At 39.0% G+C, this 8,160-nt stretch overlaps 1 pseudogene; it reads left to right on the forward strand.

Annotated features, from left to right (window-relative positions):
* Positions 1–7,858, forward strand: part of LOC116837665 (matrix metalloproteinase-18-like) — an 8,733-nt pseudogene extending 875 nt beyond the window's left edge.
* Positions 7,859–8,160: the final 302 nt, after the last annotated feature.

The raw sequence follows: 8,160 nt of genomic DNA on the forward strand, positions 1-8,160 counted from the left end.
AAAACTCTTTCATTTGAAATCCTCTTACTTATTAATGTTATATAATTGTGAAAATGGGGGAGGGAGTTTTGTTATTGTGTCACCCCTTGATGATGAAACCATTGTTATGTATCGGTTTTCTTGCTAATCAGAGAAAGTTATACACGATGAGTCAGTTTTTAGCTGATGTCCACAGTTGCTATATAAACAGGGCTATTTGAGAGACATGTATGTAGCAGCTATAGAGTAAGCAGCGTTAGTGTTACAAGGCACAGAAGTGACGATAAGAATGAAGACTCTTCTGCTTCTGCTGGTATTATATGTCGCATCCTCCTCTGCAGCTCCTGTGCCTTCAGAAACAGAAGATGAAGACAAAAACATCCAGCTTGTGAAGGTAAATATTTGCTATGAATTTCAGACACTCTAAATTAAATGGCAGGAAGGCACCTTTTATCTGTTTTACAAAATTTTACCTTATAACTGTCAAACTGCAGTTGTATTTCTTATTTTTTAGAAATAGTCCTGATGTTCAAGAGGTACCAAGTTGCAGAAGTTTTAAGGGAAATATTTCCCCTTGGCACTAGCTTAGTTTTGTCTAAATTATGATTATGACTGTCAGAAGGATATAATAAAGTAATAAAATACTACAGAAACGTGGCATAAATTAGGTTATCTAGCAACCAGATTGTGTTGTTCTATAAAAATGTAGGTCCCAATTTAGCAAGGTACTTTACTCTGTGCCTAATTTTCAGCTCATAAATAGTCTCATTGTCTTCAATGGGTGTACTTAAAATTAGGGTCATATTTAAATATCTTGCTGAATCAGAGCCTTAATGGAGCAGCAGAACAAAAAATAACTAACTTATATAATTCTTGTTAAGATGTTATAACACTTTTCTTTTTTTAAAATGGGTAACTAATATTAGGCTCCTAAATCCATATTTGGTTGATAAATAGCTGGTTTCAAAAGTGCTCAGCATCCAGCACCCTCCATTGGTTTCACTGGAAATCATAACTGAGTAGTGGCTGAGGGACAGATCTTATGAGCCTTTACTGATTTGAGCAGCTCCGGAGAAGTCAACTGGATTACTCATGAGAGAAAGGACTGTGGGAAGAGGTTGTAAAATACAAATTTAGAGTAAATAACTGAATTAAGTTAATTATCCTTTTTTTTTTTTTAGATCATTGTGACAATTTTCCCTTTGATGGACCTAATGGATTCCTGGCTCATGCTTTTCAGCCTGGCAATGGTATTGGGTGGAGATGTCCAGTTTGATGAGGTGGAATATTGGACAAAAGGCTCATATGGTAGGAGCTTCATTACTACCCCTGTTTATACAGGATCAGATTGTGCAATGTTTGCTCATGTGAAGCTGTAATTTAGGCCCGGACCCACAAAAGACTGGACTATAGTATATTCTGATGAGAATCTCTTTCAATCTCCCCTGTTGAAGCTGATCCACTGTGTATAAATAATTAAATATTAATAGGGTGAGAGGGTGAAGCAGCGTAACTCTACAGTCCAGTGGTTCAGAGCTGGGAAGCCTATCTTCAAATCCCTTCTCATCAGGCAGAGGAGGGAGTTGAATCTGCATCTTTCACCTCCTGAGTGAGTGTCCTAATCAGAGAGCTAAAACTTCTCTGGGAAGATTCTGCCTCCTCCTCGTTCGCTGGCCATTTTGTGTGGCATTAGGCATGTTCTGAGCACATCTACTGGATTAGCCACCACAGGTGTTTGGGCACCTGCCTGAGGCAGCCCTGTGCCTGCCCAGAGGTAGAAACATAGCATGTTTTGGTAACTTTTAGAGTGAAAATTTCAGTGCTGGGGGAACTTAGGTGCCTACAGAGTTAAGTTGCAGCTGAGCAGGGATTTTGAGGATCTTAGTGACTCCTAAATTTTGGATTTAGATGCCTAAAGTGAAAATTAGACACCTAAGTCCTTACATGGACCTGAGCCTTACTCCATGAGCTGTTCCTTTAATGTCAGGGTGTGAATGAGGGTAGCAGAATCTGACTCTCTGACTGGTTTTTCCTCCCTTGCTTCTTCAGCAAACTTATCTGAGGGAAACGGCTCTGTGGGATGATATGTTTTGGTGAGGTTCAGATTGGGTTGTTTCATAGTGGCACTTTTTATGATGGGTTACACTAAAGAAATTGTGGTGCTTAGAAAAGTTACTTTTCTTTGGCAGCAAGGAAACATCAGTCCATGCTGAAAATATAGACTCTTCAAGATAGGGACAGTGCCTTTCTATGCCCGGGCCTAGCACAATGGGGTTTGATACTGACTGGGGTCTTTGGGCACCACTACAATTCTCCTCTCATATACTTTCATGTATATAAGAAATAATTTTATTAAAGTCAGTGACCCTCCATTTATTTCAATGGCATTATCCCTGATTTACACCAGTCTAAGAAGGAAAATTGGAGCATTTTTTGAAGCATTGGGGGGGGGTTACAATAAGGGCAAGAGAAGCAGCAACGAGGGCCTGATGGGTCTATATGTCCACATAAAAAATCTTCTCCTTCTACATTTCTTTATATTATGTTTGCAGATTACTAAAAGAATCTCGAGTGTCTCTAATGTGCTTTGCGCCAGCATGTATAGGTATTTCCCACTTAGATAGCTGTCCTACAGATTCAAATACAGTTCATCTTTTTTAAATGTATATTATTTAAATTCCTCAGATCACAACTTGTTCCTTATCGCAGCCCATGAACTTGGCCATTCACTGGGTCTATCTCATTCTACTGATCCTGGTGCCCTGATGTACCCCACCTATTCCTACACTGAGCCTAACGAATTTCACCTTCCTCAGGATGACATTAATGGCATTCAAATGGTCTATGGTAAGAAAAATAAACATTTAGTCATATGCTGGGTTAATTTCACTTTATGCTTCTTAATCAATAAAAAAAATGTATATTTTAAGAAACATTCTACTAATTCTAGAAACATTCTAGTGTTGCTGCACAGAGAAATTCCACTATTGCTGAGCTCCTGTTAACTAGAGGTGGGCGATGGCCATGAAGGTGGTTTCACTGAAGTTCATCTCCTCTGCATGCCCATTCTTGCAGACTTCAGTAGTTTTGTAGGAACTAAGCCTCACTTGTGCTGAGTTTAGGAACTCTACAGACCTGAAGTTACTTGGCAGAACCCTGATTAATCACCATCTCCCCACATTTTTTCATGAGAAGATTTTGTGTGTCCACCAAGTCCTTCATAATGTTGGTTTTCAGCTGTATTTCTCCATATTATATAATGTCAACTTTTCTTTAATCTTCATGTAGGGCAGTCAGATAACCCCGTTCAACCAACCGGACCCACAACGCCAGGAACTTGTGATCCCAAATTGACTTTTGATGCTGTTGCTACCATGCGTGGAGAACTGCTGTTCTTTAAGGGCAGGTAACAACAAAGCTTCTGAGTTACTTCTTTGAACTGCAGTACTTAAAAGGAAACAATATTTCAGATCATTTAAATTCCCATGAGACATGAGGGAAACAGTCACTGTAGAAAATGTAGCACTAACAATAAAAATCACATAACAAAAGAGGTGGCCCAAATTCTCTGATGAAATGGCGATGCCTAGCTTACTAACATTTCTCTCAGGCATGACAAAATGCTTCAGCTGTTTCCAAAGTGACTGCATCAAATGGTGAGATGGCTAAAGGCACCAACCTTTGTACTGTAGTTGCTAAGGAATTCTAATTGTTTTCAAATGGAAACTATGACCCAGATTCCTGCTATACACAGCTCTGATCAGAGGAGAGCAACCTAAATGTTAGTGGCTATTGCGCTAAGGCTGGTGAAGGTGAGTCAGGACTCCCCCTAGACTCTATTCCAACTACTCTGCCACTGTAATCGGTGGAACAGATAAGTTTTGTTATCAGTCTAGATTTTCAATTGAAAAGAGGGCACTGTAACCTCAATGTTTTGCAATGGTATGTTATGTGACACACGGGCCGACTACTTTGTCATGACCAACAACGTTGTCGTCATTGGCAGAGATAGAAAACATGTGACCTCCAGCACCAAAACTACTAAAGGATTAAGTTCTAAGTAGAGATAGCAATCATTAGCAGACCTCTTTTCCGCACTGTGAATCAAACACTAACCGGGAGATAGAATCAGGACACACTTACACCTTTGATCATTATGTTTATGGTAGGTGCAGGACAGTTTTAATACGCAAATTTTATTTAAACCAGGTATTTCTGGCGCAAGCATCCTCAGATGACAGAGGACGAACTCAATTTCATTTCTTTATTCGGGCCAACTCTGCCATCTGGAATTCAAGCTGCTTATGAAAAATGTTGAAAGGGATCAAGTTTTTCTTTTTAAAGGTAACGGAATCTGACATTTGTTAGTTCTTCTGATATATGAATTTACTGGGAATACTTTGCTCCACAGATTGCGCAATTCTCCTTAGAAGATACTGCAACAAAACGACTCAAATGTTCAAAATTACAAAAGCCCCCCAAAATGTGTGAATAAATGAAATTAAAGGTTTCTCATCTATTTAATGTAAATCTTCTGAAAAAGAAAAGAAAATGGCTGAAAATGGCTTCACTTTTCCTTCCAATCTACTTTTATCTGCATAGGAAATAGCAGCCTGAAATTACATAATCTAGCTATAAGTCAGAGTTAGCACTTTTTGGCATATCGGCTAAATTCAAAAGTGCCTGTGGACTAGAGCACTAGCAGCCTTGAATGTAATTGGGACACTAAATTCTCAGGTACCAAGGTCCAAGGAAACGTTAGCAATGCTGTTTTGAAAAGCATTCGGCAGAGTATGGTTAATTATTGATGCCCCATCCAAAGGTCTGCTAGGCACCTTACAGAACACAGAGAATAAAAGACCTCCAGAGCTTTTAGCATCTAGGTGAAAACAGGACATACAGGTGAGGGTAATTACTAGAGGTGGTCAAAAATAAAAACCATATTTATGTGAAAAATGACAAAACTGTTTTTCTCTTTGGAAGTGTTCAAAGAGACCACTTTTGGTAAACAAACATTATGAGAAGCATTTCAATAATTTTTATTACAAATTTTGACAAGAATATTTAAAGGATACAAAATTTTCCACAACCCCCATTCCTGACCCAAAATGTTGACAATGCTGACACTTGTTTGTGAAAAGCTTTGTTTTAGTAAAAAGGCCGTTTGTTGATGAGAATAGCTGTTTGTTTGAAATAGTTCAACTAGCTCTCTTAATGATAGACTTAGTTGGGGAGAAGGAGAGAGAGAAAAGATACATAAAATCACCTGATCATTTAGATAAGACATATGCACTTATTAATAGTTAAGTTTCTGTATATACATCTATTTAGACATGTATATGCCTCCATCACCAAAGTATCTGAACATATCCCAAGTATCGTTAATCTTCTGCATCCCAGTAAACTGCTCTTGGTGGATTACTTAACCATTTATAGAATTCAAGGAGTCTTCTCCCAAAATGTATAATGTGTATAAGTGTATGGGAAGGGTTCTTCTTGTACTCATTGCTCCAAGGTCTAATTTCTGACCATGAAAGACATCTCCCCTAGGATTTATGCTATGTTTCATATACAAAGATAAGTGCCATTCCTTAATTTACTGAAAGTAAAGGGGAGAATGAAATCTCAGAATCACTACTCAGCTATACGTCTCTTGATAATTAAGTTCTTTTGTTATCTTCATTGTAATGAAAGTACTAAGCCAGAAGCGATGATCTGATGTTGCTTAGTATGAGCAGAAGCTGCCGGTGAAGCATTAATTCTATTTTTTCTTTGCAGAGAACAAATATTGGGTCCTCAGTGGGTATGACTTAGTGTATAACCACCCAAAAAGCATCTATGACTTGGGCTTCCCAAAAAGTGTTAAGAGAATTAATGCAGCTTTCAATGATGAGAATTCAGGGAAAACATACTTCTTTGTAGGTGACAAGTACTGGAGGTAAGATTTAATGTTCAACAGACTTAAGGTATATTCTCTCTTTAGGCTTGGAGGATTAATATGGAAACATAAAATAAAATGTAATAGGGATTAAACCAATTGGATTCCACAAAACTGAAAGGGGTTCGATGGAAGTTAGTTTTAAAATCCAGGGAGTCTGATAGAAAATGCTAACCTTTCTATAGGTTTTTTCCAACCATCCTGTAGAAATCTGTGGCAGGAATTAATTACATTCTAGAGGATGAGACACAGAACCTGTAAACACTATTATCTAGTAAATTCTTTAAGAATTACCCAAAGAATGCAATGTTCTGAAATTGTCCTTCTGTGTCTCTCAGACTTCAAGCTAAAAGAACTATTAATATACTAGATTTTTGTTCCTTCAGTGTGAACAGTCAAGTGGGTTTATTGCTGTGTGATTATGCAATAGTTTGTGGTTATGGTTTGTTTATATTCATAGTAGCTCAGTAATCTTTTGCAATAAATTACTCCATTGAACTAATATCTGCATCACATTGCAATGGCTCTTCGGCTTCTCATCTGAAAACAGTTTTAGAATCAGTTTGAATGGACTCTTGGAATCACAATATGAGGGACATGGGGGAGCCACTTCAAAATTTGCCTTTCCCTCTGGCAGCCACCCCGTAGCTGCTGCTTTCCAGCCATCCAGCTCTGAAGGCACAGTGGAGAGAGTGGCAGTTGCTGGCTGGGTGCCCAGCTCCGGTGGCAGTGGCAAGAGTAAGCCCTGGTGGGGTACTGGGAGCAGTCCCCAGCCTGTGTCCCTGCCTGCTGGGCATGCTGGACAGGGCAGGTGCAGGATCCAGGGCTACTCACAGTAGCCTGGACTGAACCGCTCTGGCGCAGGCTTCTGTTCCTGGCCCCCACAGTTTGCTGGTTCCCAGGGCTCTGCTGGCACCTGAGCTGGGTCCCCCCGCCTGGGCAGCTTTGATCAGCTGCAAGCAGCCAGCAGCCTGTACTGTCCAGCTCTGGCTTCCGGTACTGCCCAGTTCTGACCTGGCCCCGGAAAGTGCCACGGGGCAGGCAGGGCCAAAACTCCTATACATACACACACATGCACTCCTGAGGTGAAAGCTCAATGGAAGTTTTGCACACAAACTTGAAAACAGAATAGCAAGGATTTGAAGTGTTCAGTTAGTTTAGCTTATTCTTAGTGGATTTTCTACCACAAATAGTCTCATTTATGTTTTTCAGGGTTGTTTTCAACTTTTTAAATGTCATTTATTTACCATACATTGTAAATATATTTTCTTCTATGCAATACGATGAAAAACAGGGCAGTCCATGGATCAGGTTTATCCAAAGAAGATAATCAATGAGTTTCCGAGGAATTAGCAAAAATATTGATGCTGCTTTCCAGTATGGTAGTAAGTAAAACAAATCTTTAAAAATAGTTTACTATGCTAGAATATTGTGCTTCTCTAGGTTGAAGAAATCTTTTAAAAGAGAATCATTATTCATATTTTCACTACTGTACTAAGATCAGAAATTAACACAAATGAATATGTAGGTACTGCCAATGTTATATTTTGCTTTATAGAAATATTTGTTGGAAAACATATCACCTATGAAATATAACCATTTAATTTATTTTTTTTCTAGGATACATCTATTTTTTCATAGGAACAAGACAGTTCCAGTTTGATCCTAACGTCAAGAGAGTTGTCAGTGTCATGAAAAGCAATAGCTGGGTTTAATTGCTGATTAATTCCATTGATTTCCTTCTTGCGTGTTACAGTTGTTTTATATGCAGTATTATTAATCTATTAATAGATGTTAAAAAATCAAAAAAATTGTACAGTTCTCTGGCCTGAGCCTCTGGGAGTTCTGTCTGAATAACTTCAGAATATTCGAGTACTGTCATTATGTAATTTATTGTATTATTATGGGCTGGACTTTTGATTACCCATAAAGTATTTTATATTTGTCCTACCACTTTCTGTGTCTTGTGATCATTGCCGCTGCTCAAGAGCTACACTCTGCTCCCAAGCACAGGCTGAGTAAATGGGCTGTGCCCAAGGAAATTACATGGAGTCTTAGGGTTTAAAAATCTTCCCTCAACTCAAAAGCAGAGAATGGAGCAGCCACACCGCTCTAGGCTGCATTACCCATCCATGGCCACTGGAAAATTTCTGTGGAGCCAATAGATCCCCTCTCTCATCAATCCATTAGTCATAAAGTCAAACCTCTCTCCTTCCCAGCCCCAATTTCTCTCTATGGGCAAC

The sequence above is a fragment of the Chelonoidis abingdonii genome, chromosome 1 (genome assembly GCF_003597395.2).
Source record: "Chelonoidis abingdonii isolate Lonesome George chromosome 1, CheloAbing_2.0, whole genome shotgun sequence".
Lineage (NCBI taxonomy): Eukaryota > Metazoa > Chordata > Testudines > Testudinidae > Chelonoidis > Chelonoidis abingdonii.